At 38.9% G+C, this 14,950-nt stretch overlaps 1 protein-coding gene across 4 annotated transcripts in view; it reads left to right on the top strand.

Moving 5' to 3' along the window:
- ZNF438 (zinc finger protein 438) overlaps window positions 1-14,950 on the top strand; it is a 192,931-nt gene that overhangs the window by 18,762 nt on the left and 159,219 nt on the right. Inside the window, exon 1 of one of the 4 annotated variants that reach the window (XM_030940664.1) lies at window positions 12,914-13,092. The exons of the other annotated variants lie outside the window; for them this stretch is intronic. The gene's annotated coding sequence lies outside the window, so the exon portion shown is untranslated. Of the gene's footprint in view, window positions 1-12,913; window positions 13,093-14,950 lie in introns of those variants that run through there. 4 annotated transcript variants of the gene reach the window in all.

Raw genomic sequence — 14,950 nt, 5'->3', positions numbered from 1 at the left:
CTGGGAGATCAGATTCTGGGTTACAATGGATAAGAAGTGAAGCTTGGAGGATGGTTAATGGATTAGGAAAGATAGAGAGTGAAATGGGGAAAGACCAAGCGTAACAGATTTAAGAACGGAGTTGGTGTATGCAGTCATTCCTTCAATAAATGTGTATTGAGCATTTATCTTCTAGACACTGTTCTAGGTGCTGTGGCCCCCTAGATCAAAACAGTGATCAAAACAAAATCTGCCCTTGTAGATCTTAATTCCAATGGGGAGGTAGATGATTAACATACATTATGTGTATAAACATATATATACTTGTATGTGTAATTTCAGATGGTAAGATAATGTCGAAAAGAAAATGAAATTAGGGAAGAGGCTCTGAGAAGTGACCTCTGAGCAAAGACATGAATGTCATCAGGGACACAGCAATGCAGATGTCTGAGAGCATTACAGGACAAGGAAACAGCACATATATGTGCAAAGCCCTGGCAGAGGCTTGTATGAGGAACAGCCGTGGCACTGGGGAGCATGAGTGAGGAGGAGGACAGTGGTAATAAATTAGGGCCATGATACATTAGGGCCACTGTAAGGACCTAGGATTCTATTCAAGAGTCATGAAAAGCCATTGAAAGGTTTGCGTCAGAGAAGTACTTTTCTGAAGGCTGACACTGACTGCTTTTTGGAGAGTTGATTGGCCATGGGCAATTAGGTAATCCAGAGGGACAAGAGATGGTGGTCCACAAGTAACATATGGGAATTTGAGATTTCAGCAATTGATTGCTTCTGCGTGAGAATCTTGTTGCTATTCCTTTAAGCAGACACACCCACTCCACAATAGACATTCTTTTCTGTGGATGAATGCCTGACCCTGACCCTTGGCTTATACCACACCCTTTCCTGTTTTTGATTCTCTTCCTCTCCAGCTCCATTATTCATTCTCCCATTTTGTCCTCACCTTGTCTTTCATAGCTGATGTACATGGTTGTCTTCCTGGCCAAGACTTCCTCTAGATCTAGGTTTTCAGACCTTTTGTTCACAGTCTGACTTGATACTTCAGTCTGCAGAAAACTTTGATGGAAGCCCCGTGTGTCAGCCAGGGGAAACTGAGTGAAAGGGGGGTCAGGAGTGCAGTGCTCTGCCCACTTGCAGTTGTCGTCTGACCTCCAAAGCAACTTTGAGACACCTTCTGAGAACCTTTAGCCTGCCAGCTCACAGTGTGGGAAAGCCCCAGGTTGAACTGTTGCTCTTTTTCAGCAGCTCATCCCTGGGATCACCCCAGGCCATGCTCTCCCTGCTCAGCCTGTACTTTCTTAATCCTCAGGCACCTGGCTTGCCTGACAGTGGTGGGTGCAATACAAAGTGGTGTGCTGAAGGCACTCAGAACCATGAGGCTTGCATGCTGCATCTTCCTGAGTGTTAGTTTTCCTCACTGGCTATTATCTAATCTACTACATTTTTATAGTAAAAATTAACATAGTTCTAATTACACACCATAAGTTCTGTCTATCCTTCTCAACAAAATCTTTTTTTTTTTTTTTTTTTTTTTTTTTTTTGAAACAGGGTCTTACTTCGTTACCCAGGCTAGAGTGCAGTGGTGCAATAATAGCTCACTGCAGCCTTGAACTCCTGGGCACAAGTAATCCTCCTGCCTCAGCCATGCAAGTAAGTACCTAGAACTACAGATGTGCACTGCCGTGTCTGGCTAATTTTTAATTTTTTTTTTTCTAGAGACAGGGTCTTGCTATGTTGCCCAGGCTGATCTAAAACTCCTGGCCTCAAGCTGTCCTCCCTTCTCAGTCTCCCAAAGTGTTAGAAACACAGGCATGAGCCGTTGTGTCTAGCTAACAACTTTTTTTGTTGACCCTAATTAAACATATTAAATGTTTTATGCCAAGAGGAAATAGATGTATTAGAGTTCAGAATGTAACATTTGTGTACAATTTTTAAGGAAAAAAATAAGATCAAGACATTTAAAGTTTGCCTGGGACACTTAGGGTGATGCCTTTAGTCTTCTGGGGATGATTAGGTCCCTCAGTTCTGAATTAGGACTGCTTTGATGGAAAAGGTTAGAACTACCTGTTTAAGTTGTCAGATTTGTAACTCTGTGTTTTCGTTTTGCTTAATGGAGCTATTGTAACGTTTTTATTCAGGATGGAATAGGAACTGGCCATGAGTTAGTCTCTGAATCATCAGGCTTTTCTGGTTAAAGGTAAGCATAAGTATTTTCTTCTTTTAGCCATGTTTAATTTTAACAAATGTCATTAAAGTAAGCATTGTTGCATTATAAAAAGGATTGATAAGGCCGGGCGCAGTGGCTTATTTCTGTAATGCCAGCACTTTGGGAGGCCAAGGCGGGTGGATCACGAGGTCAGGAGTTCGAGACCAGCCTGGCCAATGTGGTGAAACCCAGTCTCTACTAAAAATAGAAAAATTAGCCGAGTGTCATGGCATGTGCCTGTGATCCCAGTTACCTGGGAGGCTGAGGCAGGAGAATCGCTTGAACCCGGGAGGTGGAGGTTGCGGTGAGCCTAGATTGAGCCACTGCCCTCCAGCCTGCTGGGTGACAGAGCAAGACTCCATCTCAAAAAAAAAAAAAAAAAAAGAATTGATAAGAACCAGGTGATGGCCTAGGTATTGGAGCAATACTCAAAAACAAGGTTGTCCTAGGACACAAAGTAAGTTTGATGCTTTTCATTTAAAAAAAAAAAAGAGTATGAATTGTGTTAAGCTCTGTAATACTTCCTCTGAGTTGAGAGTGGATCTTTAAGATAAAACATTTTTTTGTCAGGACTGTTTGCAACTAAGGAATTTAAGGTTAAGAGTTTTGCATGACACTGCCAAATTATAAGACTAATGAGGGCAAGGATTTGATCATGTTCATGGATGCTTGTGAACTAGGAGTAGTGTGGCACCTCACATGTAATACCCAGTATTTTTTGAGTGAAGGAATGAACTATCCTTGGTGTAACTGTGGAAAATATTGTTAGGTTGTATAATAGATACAGGATAGCTTCCCTGCATCTATTGAGTTGAACAAGGCAGCCTTCCTGGATGTGTTGTCACAATGTTGCTATCAATATACTCTTTTAAATTAATAGAAGCAGAGGCACAGCTATACGTTTTCTTTTGAGTGCCAGTTATCAGATCTGTTTAATCATATGCCAATTCTGTCTGCAAAATGGGGATAGCAACACACAATCTATCTAGTGCAAGTAGCTGCACTAAGATTAGATGAGGTATACAGGGTAAGAGAAAATACTTGCAAATTATATATCTGATAATGGACTTATATCCACAGTTGTAAAGAACTTTTGCAGCTCAATATTAAAAAGACAAAAATACCCCATTAAAATGGGAAACGGATCTAAATAGACATTTCTCTAGGGAAGATTTATGAATGGCTGATAAGCACATGAAAAGATGCTCAACGTTGTCACTCATAGAGAGAAGCAAATCAAAACCACATAAGATGCTACTTCATGCCCACTAGTTAGCTGTAATCTAAAGAAGATAACAAGTGTTGGTGAGGATGTGGAGTGATTGGAAGCTCCATACGTTGCTGGTAGGAATTTAAAATGGGCAGCCACTTTAGAAATAGCTTGACAGTTCTTCAAAAGGTTAAAACATAGAGTTACCCTATGTTACCTAGCAGTTTCACTCCTAGGTATCTGTGCAAGATAAATGAAAACATACGTACACACAAAAACTTATACGTAAATGCTAGTAACATTATTCTTAATAGCTAAACAGTGGAAACAACCTAAATATCTATCAGCTGATGAATATATAAACAAAATGTGGTACATGCATACAATGGAATATTATTCAGCATTAAAAGCATAAAGGAATAAAGTACTGACACATGCTATAACATAACAAAACATGCTAAGTGAAAGGAGCAGACATAAAAGGCTATATGTTGTATGATTCCATTTATATGAAATGTGCAGGGTAGGCCAATCCATAGGGACAGAAAGTAGATTCATGAGCTGAGAGTGTTAGAGGAGAGAGATGGAGAAGGACTCCTAATGCATAGGGAGTTTCATTTTGGGATGATAAAAACGCTCTAAAATGGCGGTGATGTTGGCACAACTCTGAATATACTAAAACCATGGAATTGTATATTTCAAAAGGGTAAATTGCATAGTATGTGAATTATACCTCAATAAAGCTGTTAAAAAAGAATAAGTGAGGTAATATGTGGGAATATACTTTGAGCTATTTGAAAAGATATTATTATTTCAGTTTGACTGTAAGGCCATTAAATAATAGCAGGATGACTTAGATATTTTTCCTTGCTTGCAGGCCTGTAATTTTTATGCCATGACTCAACTTTATAAGGCTATAACTCAGCAATATAAAATATTGAAAATGTTGAAACATAAAATGAAAACTGCTTGGTCTACTGTTTATATTTAATAGGATTTTCTCAATCAGTTAATTAGCAATAAGTAGAATGTATCATTAAGGAATTAGATTTTAGAGTCGTAAAATTTTAGAGCTGGCAGAAACTTCAAAAGTCATCTAGTCCTCCCTCATTTTGCTGTGTGAGAGAGCTGAGTGATAGAGAGGCCAAGATGTCTTATGTCGCAGCTTTGAGTAAATTCTAGAACTCAGTGTTCTTTGTGTTGACTATTTGGTTTCAGTGCTGTTAAGAGTGTTCTACTATTAAAGAACTAACACTTTTAATAGCTATTTAAATGCTTCCTATATACTAGGCACTCAGGTACTTTATATACGTTATCTTGGTTAATCTACACAAAGCTTATGAAGAGAGTTCATTTTACCTGTGTATTAGTTATGTATTGTTGCTATAAAACAAAACGAAACAAACAAAAAAACAAAAAATCTGGCCGGGTGCAGTGGCTCAAGCCTGTAATCCCAGCACTTTGGGAGGCCAAGGCAGGCGGATCACGAGGTCAGGAGATGGAGACCAGCCTGACGAACATGGTGAAACCCCATCTCTACTAAAAATACAAAAATTAGCCGGGCGTGGTGGCGTGCACCTGTCATCCCAGCTACTCAGGAGGCTGAGACAGGAGAATTGCTTGAACCCAGGAGGTGGAGGTTGCAGTGAGCTGAGATCACGCCACTGCACTCCATGCCCTCCAGCCTGGGCAACAATGCGAGACTCTGTCTCAAAAAACAAAAACAAAACAAACAAAAAAAAACACCGAAAAAAAAACAACACAAATTTCTTATCTCACATTCTGGAGGTCAGAAGCCCAAAATGGACCTGACGTCCTGTTAGCAGGGCTGCCCTTCTTCCTGAAGGCTTAGGGGAAGTCAATTTTCTTGTCTTTTCCAGCTTCTGGAGGCTGCCTGCATTCCTTCACTTTTAGTCTCCTTCCATCTTCAGAGCCAGCAGTGACTGGGCAAATCTTTCTCACAATGCTGTTTTTCTGGTTTTGATTCTTTTGCCCCCACTTTCCCTTTTAAGAACCCTTGTGATTACTTTGGGCCCATCTGGATAATGCAGATACTCTCGTTATTTTAAGGTGCGCTGATTACCAGCCTTAATTCTGCGTGCAACCTTAATTCCCCCTCACCAAATGAGTGGAAAAAACACGCTCAAAATGTTTTTTGTTTTTTTTTGTTTTTGTATTCTCTCAGCCAACAGCAATCAACACAGAAGACTTTTGTGATGACACGTATGGGAGTTTCCTCCCCACCACACCAAGCTATTTTGCAACAGACGCCACCTGGGTTACCTTCAATTCAATGCTGACATCACCTGTAGAGAGTGTCAGATTCCCCTATCTTTAGTCCTCAGTCTCACAGCAGGTCTCAGGAGGCTCTACCTGTGCTTCTGACCGACCTGCTATAAATTGGGGTTCCCACAGCCACCTCTTCGGGTTCATTTAATTTACTAGAGGGCTCACAGAACTCAGGAAAACACATCTACTGGTTCATTATAAAGGATACAGATGGAGAGGTGCACAGGGCCAGGCATGTGGAAGGGGCAAGGAACTCCCTTGCCTCCCCGGGTGTACTACCATTTGCGAACCTCCGTGTGTTCAGCTATTTGAAAGCTCTCCACACTGTGTCCTTTTGGGTTTCTATTTAAGCTTCATTGGGTGGCATGATTGATTGAATCATTGGCTGTTGGTGATCAACTTAACTTTCAGACCCTTTCCCCTTCCTAGAGCTTGGAGGGTGTCGCTGAATGTCCCAACCCTCTAATCGTGCTTTGGTCTTTCTAGTGACCATCCTCCATCCTGAAGCTACCTAGAGACTGCCAACTCATTAGCATACAAAAGGCATCACTTTGGAGATTCTAAGGATTGTAGCAGTTGTATGCCAGGAAATGAGGATGTAGACCAGATATATATTTCACAATATCATACCATGTAATATAGGGTAGGCAGAGATTCCAGGGAATAAGGTATGGACATCCTTTGAGGGAGGCAATATTCTGTGTACCATATCTGTTAATAAGCTGAAGAGATTTAGGCTCAGAGAGGTTAAGTAAGTTGTCCAAGGTCACAACATAGTAAATGAAAGAGCTGATATTTTAACCCAGGTCTGTTATTTATCATATATGCATATCTTTCACAATAACATGATTTTTCCCACAAATGCCATTTGATCCTACTCTGGAAAAGTAAATAGGATGATGAGCATTGTGCAAATAGTAAATACTTCCTTTTTATTGTATATATTTAAGGTATATGATGTTTTGATGTACACACACAGTGAACTGGATACTACAGTCAACCAAATTAACATCAGTCATCTCACATAGTTACCCTTTTTAGTGGCAGGAACACTTAAAATCTCTTTTAGCAAATATCTCAAATACAATACAGTATTAACTGTAGTCCTCATGTTGTACGTTAGACATTGAGACTCCTTTATCCTGCGTATCTGCAGCTTTGTATCCTTTGAGCTACATCTTCCCATTTTCTCCCCTGCCTGCCCCTGCTTACCACCATTTTATTCTCTGAGTATTCAACTTTCTTTTTCTTTTCTTTTTTTAAGATTCCTCATATAAGTGAGGTCATGCATTTTCTGTGTCTTGCCTATTTCACTTTGCATAATGTCTTCCATGTTCATCCATGTGGTAGCAAATGGCAGGATCTCCTTTTTAAGGCGGAATAATATTCCATTTATGTATGTGCATATACATATATATATACATACATGCACATATGTACACACATACCTCACAGTTCATTCATCTGTTGACAGATACTTTGGTTGTTTCAATATCTTGGCTATTGTTTCTAAATCTTGGCTAATGCTACAGTGAACATGGGAGTGCAGGTATCTTTATGAGATGGTGATTTCATTTCCTTTGGATATCGACCCACTGGAGGAATTGCTGAGTCATATGGTAGTTGTATGTTTAATTTCCTTGGGAACCCCTGTACAGTTTTTCACAATGGCCGCACTGATCTGCATTCCCACCAACAGTGTATGAGGTTTCTCTTTTTCACACTATCACCAACACTTATCTCTTGTAACTTATTAAAGTAATAATCACATTTGCTTAGTAATATCAAGCAATAGGCTATGTTATTATGAAACAGTTAAAAGCATATAGGAAATATATTTATTGATGTGGGAAAAGTATTTATGACTCATCATGACTTCCAGCGCCCTTCCCAGATTTCTACTTATCACTTCCTTTCTGTTACCAGTTCCTTCCTTATCCAGCCTAGATGCTTTGATTCAAATTATTTTCCAGCAAATTCTTTCAATTCTTTTGTACCTCTTTGGTCTCTCCAATCTCGGAACTGGATAAGCTCAACTACCTGCCAGTTTTTTCACTTTAATGTTATACTCAGCAGCCTTAAAATTGTCCAGCAGTCTTCCGACATGTCTATTATCTCACTCCCTCACTCCCCACAGCATACTACCTTCGTTCTTCTCAAACCTTTTAACTCCCTATCAGGTTATTTGACATCTTAGCAGTTTTCCACACAGTTGACCACAATTGACCATTGCTTCCTTTTGGAAACACTTGTCTCTTGGCCTATGACACAAACCCTTCCCTGGTTTTCCTTCTCCCATTCTAGTTGACCATTTTCTGTCTTCTGTGTTACCTGACATCTAAAAGAGGAGAGGTTTAGTTCCCTTGTTTTTCATCTTGTACTTTTGGTTAAATACCTTTTTGTGTAAGTCTTTCGTATTATCGCTAGCCCAGAGTTTGTCATCTTTAGCACTATTGACATTTTGGGCTGGAAAATTTTTTCAGTGTCGGGGGATGTCTCGTGGATTGTAGGATGCTTAGCAGCATCTCTGGCTTCTATGCTGTAACTGCCAATAGAGTTCCCTCTACCCTTATTGTGACAATCAAAGTGTCTCCAGATACTGCCAAATGTCTCCGGGGTACATAAAATCACCACCTGTTGAGAACTACTTATCTAGCCTGAAGCTCTCTTCTGAGGATCTGGGGATAACACCTTTCTGACATCTCTAGTTGAATATCTCCTAGGCATTGCAAATTTAATGTGACCAAAATGGACTCTTGTTTTTTCTCCCATATATGCTCTCCCCCTAGATTTTCAGATTTTAGATTATTTATGACCTTGCATTGGAGGTACCAATAAAAGACATTGGAGGCTTTTATTTGGAGTAAACTAGGGAGCCACCAGAGAGTTTTGAGCCAAGAAATGACATGATCTCACTTAGGTCAGCTCTTTCTTGAGCATAGACTATGACTTGGAAGACAAAGCAGGAAGACCAGTTAAGAGGCTACTGTGGTAATCACAGTGAAAAATGGTAGTAGCTTGCACAAGGATGGCAGTAGGGCATATGGTAAGGAGTGGCATCTCTGGTTTAGTGCTTAAACACAAATATTCCTGAGAAGAAGAATGCACTTGTACCTTCGTGAAGTTAGTATCAGAGTATGCTTTGTTTTTCACATGTTTTCTAAGAACTTGCAGGGGACAGGTTTTGGTGGATCAGAATGAAAGGACAGTAGCCAAGTTCCTGGGTTCCTCCAAGCCAGAACTTCCTGGGATGTTACTTGAAGGGATTCAGGCCACAACAGGGTTTTAAAACAAAGGACCCAATAGGAGGAGTAAGCAGGACATCCAGTACTGCCTATTCTACCTCACAATCTTACTTAGAGCTGGTCCTCCCTTGGTAAAACATGTACTGGGTGGCAGGGTAGAGAGAACAATTGGAAGTCAGGAGTGTTTCCTTCATTAAATATAGGAAGCACATCATCTTGGGCTGGAAGGCCCTTAGCTGAAGTGAGGTGGCTATTGGCATTTGGGATAGGACAGGTTTTTGTTGTACAAGATTGCCCTACATGTCGCAAGACTCACAATAGTGTGCTCTCTCATTGTGACATCTAAAACATGCCTCCCCACATTTCCAGACTCCCCATGGGAGTCAGACATGTTCAACTGTATACCATTGGACTGAGCCCCCTTTGCTAATTTGAAAACTGCCTCCTGTAATATGAAGTTAGTCAAAAGGCTATACATTCCAGGCCCTTAAAGAAAAACTGCATTACTTGTTTGGGGACTTAGAAGGTATCCGCTAGTACTTTAAATTAGCATTGATGTTTATTGCTGATACATCCCATAAATGTTTTCTGTCCATGTTATATACCTTAAAATACTAATTTGTAATTCTTTCGTAGAGGTTGTAGACATTTCAGGGCCATCTCTAAAGATAACTGCAAAGGACACATGCTCTCGCTGCTGTCTTCCAGCATTGCTATGTAAGGGAGCCTGAATGAAAATGAATCGAGACTTTGTATGAAAAGGAATTCCCTAGCCATCTTAGCAAAGGGAGTGGGAGTAAGATTGGAAGAGGGAGGATATTGGCCTGCATGTGAATGTTTATGCACATCATGTTTTTTTTGTTTGTTTGTTTTTGTTTTTATAATCAGGTCTAGCTGGTATAAAGAGCTAAATATTTTTTAATTGTATTTTTGAAAAGTAGTAGCGAATAGAACAATATTCATGAGATTTGTGAAGGATTGATGACTCAGTGTTAGAGGGAATACTCACCAAGGAAAAGATCTAATAGTTTTGAACATACAAAATGTAAGGTTTATTTACAACGAAAAAAATAACACAACACAACTGGAGGAAATGCTTGTATCAAATGTGACTAAGGGTGAACATCTATAATATCTGAAGAGGAAGTTCTCTCAAACCTAATGAATAAGTTTTAATACATAAGTAAACAAAGTATTTTAGCAGTTAATGATTAATAAAAAGGTGGAATTATGTTTACCGTCACTGATAATCAAAGAAATGCCTTTTAAGTTAACCTTGAGTTACCTCTTCTATTCTCTCAAAAGTACTGAAAATTAAAATAACTTCCAATTCTGGAGAGGCTTTAAGGAAATGGACCCATTCACTCTAATGTGTTTCTTGTGCTACTCCCAGCCACTGCCTTTCCCTGAACATGCTGTGCCATTTGAAATTCTTACGTCTCATCTTTATGGGTCCTTCCCCTGTTCTTCCTGTTGACTTTCTATCTCTTGAGAGCAGCAGTCAGATCCTGGGGGCATCCCTTCTGAGTCAGCCCTGCCAGTGAGCACTCTGGTTTGCATTCGGTACTGCACTGCAGTCATGGGTGTATGAATCAGTCCCTACCACTTGGCTGGGGAGTTGTTGAGGTTAGGGCTGGTCAGGCCCTGCATCAGGGTCTGGCATACAAGTAATTATTCAATAACTATTGAGCTAAATTATTGGACTTTGGTAAATGTTTTAATAAACTATAATATGTTAGGGTGATGGAATAACATGATCACTAAAGTGTAATTATAAGTGTAACTTATGGCAAAATTTTGTAACCAAATACAGAATGATATGTTTAGTGTAATTTCAACTGCTTTTGAAAGGTAATGTGCAGAAAATGAATTTTTAAATATTTTAATGTTATAGATAACAAACTTTTATTTCTTTGTTACAATCTTTATGATACAATATATAATTTTTATAATCAGTTGGCAGACTTGACCTCCCTCTCTTCTCATCAGAAATTAACCTCTGTGTGCCCTGTTCAGTTATCTGATTGAACTCTCAGGAAGTAGGGTGGGCCTCCCCAGAATGTGGGCTTTTAAGGATAGCTGCATTTATGTGGCTGAATTAGGTCCCCAAGCATGTTTGAACTTTTACTGTGCCTGGGTGCATATAACTTGAGAGATATGGTACTTAGTATTGTAGAGTTTATAAATATATTCATGTTATCAATGATAAGTTCTACAGCTTTTAATAATGTCAAATATAAATGGTAATTGATTTTTTTAAACATTTTTTGAGTATCTACTATCTACCAGTGACTGAAATACAGAATTCCTTTGAGGAAGTCCTTGTCTGACAGCAAAGACAGACATCCATGGGCCTTTCATACAGCGAAATGAGTGCCATAATCGTGTGTTGAACAGAGTGCAGTGAGTTGTAGAGGGAATGGAGAAGCAGTTATTTCTTAGAGGGCTGGTGAGATGAGATGACTGTTCTCCAGTGAGATAACTCTTGAGCAGACCTTCAGAAGATGGGCAAAATTTTTGCAAGGTGGATAGGAGAAAAGGGAAAAAGCATGAACAGAAAGGTAGACGTGTAGAAATACATGATGTGTTCAGAAGCCACTAAAATATTTTGGAGAGGGATATGACATGGTTAGGTTTGTATTTGGAAAGAAAATTGAGATCAGTGATTATAACAAGGAGACACAAGAAAAGTTAATCTTTTTTTTTCTTTTTTTTTGCATGCTTTTCTATGTGACAATTTTGGAGCATCCCCAGATTTTAAATTGCAATACAGATAGGATATACTTTACATTATGCACATTACTGACCAGCCAACCATATGTCCTCTCATAGCTGTGCATCAGAGTGTCCCTTCTAAAAGTCTGGGTTAACAGTGGGCTGCAGGAATAAGGTCAGCTAAGAAGCCATTTCAGTGTCCACATCACCACAGGAAGTGATGGCTTAATCAGGGCCGTGATAACAGAAATGGATGGGAGGGAATATATTTGCCTATATAGACTTGGTATCAGAGTTTTATGGGGGTAGAGAGAAAAAGGAATTATACATCAGTGTTTCTCATATTTTAATGTGCATATGAATTGTCTAGGGATTTTGTTAAAAGGTAGATTTTGATTCAGTAGGTCTGTGGTGGGGCCTCAGATTCTGCTCCCAAGTGTTGCCACCACTGTGGGGCCATGGTCCAGTGAATAATTAACAAGGATGAGATAATGTGGGTGTGAGACTCCACTGACTAGATGGTGATGTCATTATCTGAAATACCTGAAATGGGGAATACCACAGAAAAGAAAGATTGGGTGGGGGAATGGGGTGAAGTTTTTGTGGGACATTCAGATATAAAAATTGTAGACAGCTAAAAGTTTGGATTCTAAGCTTGAGAGAAAAATCAAGCATAGAGATACAGACTTGGGAATAAGCATTTCGTTGCTGACAGTAAAAGTCATGAGAATGAGTGACATTACCTACAAAAAAGAGATAAAGTTAATATTAGAAAATATACCTATTGCTTCATCATTCAAAGGCCTCATCTTCTAAAAAGAAAAATAAAATGTATCTATTTGCTAAAATTTTAATGTCCATTTAAGTGACTATAAATCAGCAATGGGAAAGAAATTGGATAGGTAGCTTCCTCCCTATGAACAATCTCTAGGTGTAAATTGAGGGAAGGAGAAGTCTTTGGAAAATCCCTCTTTTCCTTGGTAATGACTGTAGATCAAGTTAAAAATGCATTAAAGTATCTTATGAGAAATAATTCATATAAATAAATATGTGTAAAGAATCTTCAAAATGCCAGGCAGTCTTCTGACCTTAACATTAATAGCAAATGAAATGAATCCCTGAAACAGTGGAGCTTATCGGGGAGATTGACAAATGCTGTGTTAGGAAAGTACGGTGTGATGCGAGAGCACACACATCAGGAACACATGACTCAGTATGGAGACAAGGGATGGCCTACTTGAGGAAGTAGCATTAAGCTGAGACCAGAAGGCCGAGGAGAGGTGACCTACAGGAAGAAGGGAAGGTTGTAACAGTAATGACTTGGAGGGGAGAGGCCCTGCAGGTTGGAGAAGTTCAGTGTGGCCGACCATGGAGTGTGCAGAGTAAGGGGCATGACTGCTGAGCTCCAGAGGTGGACAGAGCCCCTGGTGAGGCCCACTCCTCTGGGACTTAGTAGAGAGAAGAGGGAGAAAATGATGTATTTTCCCAGGGAAAAACTATTATCCTGCTTTGGTATAGTTCAAACAACAGTCTTATGCATATGGTTTTACAAGCATATGGCTTTTATGGACGGGCCTACTAATGACATGACTCATAGTAATGTTTCTGTAGGAAAAATGTTTTGTGCTTCAAAAGCTGTCTTATAATTTAACTTTCAGATTTTTTTTTTTTCCATTTGGGAACCGCTTGGATAAGAGCACAATTCTATTGCTTTTTGTTATTTCTGCTAAAAGTGTGCTTTCTCTGTTATGTATCTATGTGGCTACAGTGTTGATTTTCCATCTTCTGATATGAATCAAGCTATCATTGCACAGATGCAGTTGAAATGTTGTTTTATTTTCTTGACCAGATTCAGAAAGTGTATGGAAATAGAGAAATCTTTTTATAAATTGTTTAGTTTTCAGAGTGTTTGTTCTTCAAAGTTAAGGATTCCCTCTGTAAATTATATTGTGGTATACTGTGTTATATACCATGAAAGTATGAAAAATTAAACTACCATGAAAATTGTTGTAAACAGAAAGTAGAAGAGATTGGTATGTTTTCACTATTGAAGTCAAATAGAATGTAGAAGGTAAACAATAAAGGATAAAATACCCAGCTTTAAAAATACTTTAATAACCATGAGCTTATCGTCATAATCATCTTCATTACTAGCTATTGTTATCATTAGTAATACTTGATATTTTAAAGCAGGAAACAGCAAATGTTAAGGCCACTCCCTTTGTAAAATTGATCTATATGAGTTTCACTTTCTTTAATAAATGAAACTTTAGGCTGAAACTCTCCAATTCCCTTATCTCCAATATGCAAAGTTAATTTCATCTACATCTATCTTGTGAAAGTATCTTTCCTTCTATATCAATTAGAATACTTTCAGCTGGTAAGTGACAGAGACCCAACTGAAAGTATCATATATAATAACTGCATTTTATTATCTCATATAACTAGAAATCTGGAAGAAAGATGGTTTTTTAGTTGGCTCATATAGCAGCTAACCGTTATCATCAGACTCTCTGGTTCTGTCTTTTCATTCTACCATCCTGCGTAAGTTGACTTTTGTCTTCAGACTTTTCCCCTCCTCATCTCAAGATGGCAGCTTTAACTCCAAGAATGACATACTCATATCAAAGCATCCATGACTGTAAGAAAAGGTGTCTCTCTTATGTCTTTTTCAGAAATGAAGAAAACTTTCTTAGAAGCCTCCTAGAAAACATCACCTCACTAGCCAAAACTGCATCCTGTACTGTTTCTAAGCCAGTCAGTGGTGAGGGGTACAGAAGTCCTATGTTTGGCTTAGACTAGTCTAGATTCATGGCCCTCCACTCTTCCCAAGGTAAAAAAATAAAAAAATAAAAAAATAAATAAGATTTTGTTATCCACAAAGAAGGGAAGACTGAGTAGGCAACCTCTAGGTCTGTCATACCTTCCAAGGCCAATTTATTTGCCTAGACTCTTAATTCCTTTCTGCCTCCTAGAAGACTTTGTTAATCATTTCTTCTTGCCTTCATTTTCAGTCTTCTCATTCTTTTTCTTCAAGCTTATTGAAATAAGAGTCTACATATGCTGCCTTCATTTTTTCCCCTCCCATTTATTCCTTAAATTCCTTGCCATCTGGATTTTGTTCCTTCTAATAAGAAACCTTCCTTTTCTGTCAACAACAATGGCCACTTGATTCCCAAATCCTTTGCCAGTGTCTTTTGTTTTCTGGATTTTCTATTCTCTGTTTCATTTGTTTGCACATTATTCTTTATTATTTCCTTCCATCTGCTTGCTTAGGTTTAGTTT

The sequence above is a fragment of the Rhinopithecus roxellana genome, chromosome 11 (genome assembly GCF_007565055.1).
Source record: "Rhinopithecus roxellana isolate Shanxi Qingling chromosome 11, ASM756505v1, whole genome shotgun sequence".
NCBI lineage: Eukaryota > Metazoa > Chordata > Mammalia > Primates > Cercopithecidae > Rhinopithecus > Rhinopithecus roxellana.
Note: the sequence above shows the minus strand (reverse complement) of the source record. Positions and strands in the feature narration are given on the sequence as shown.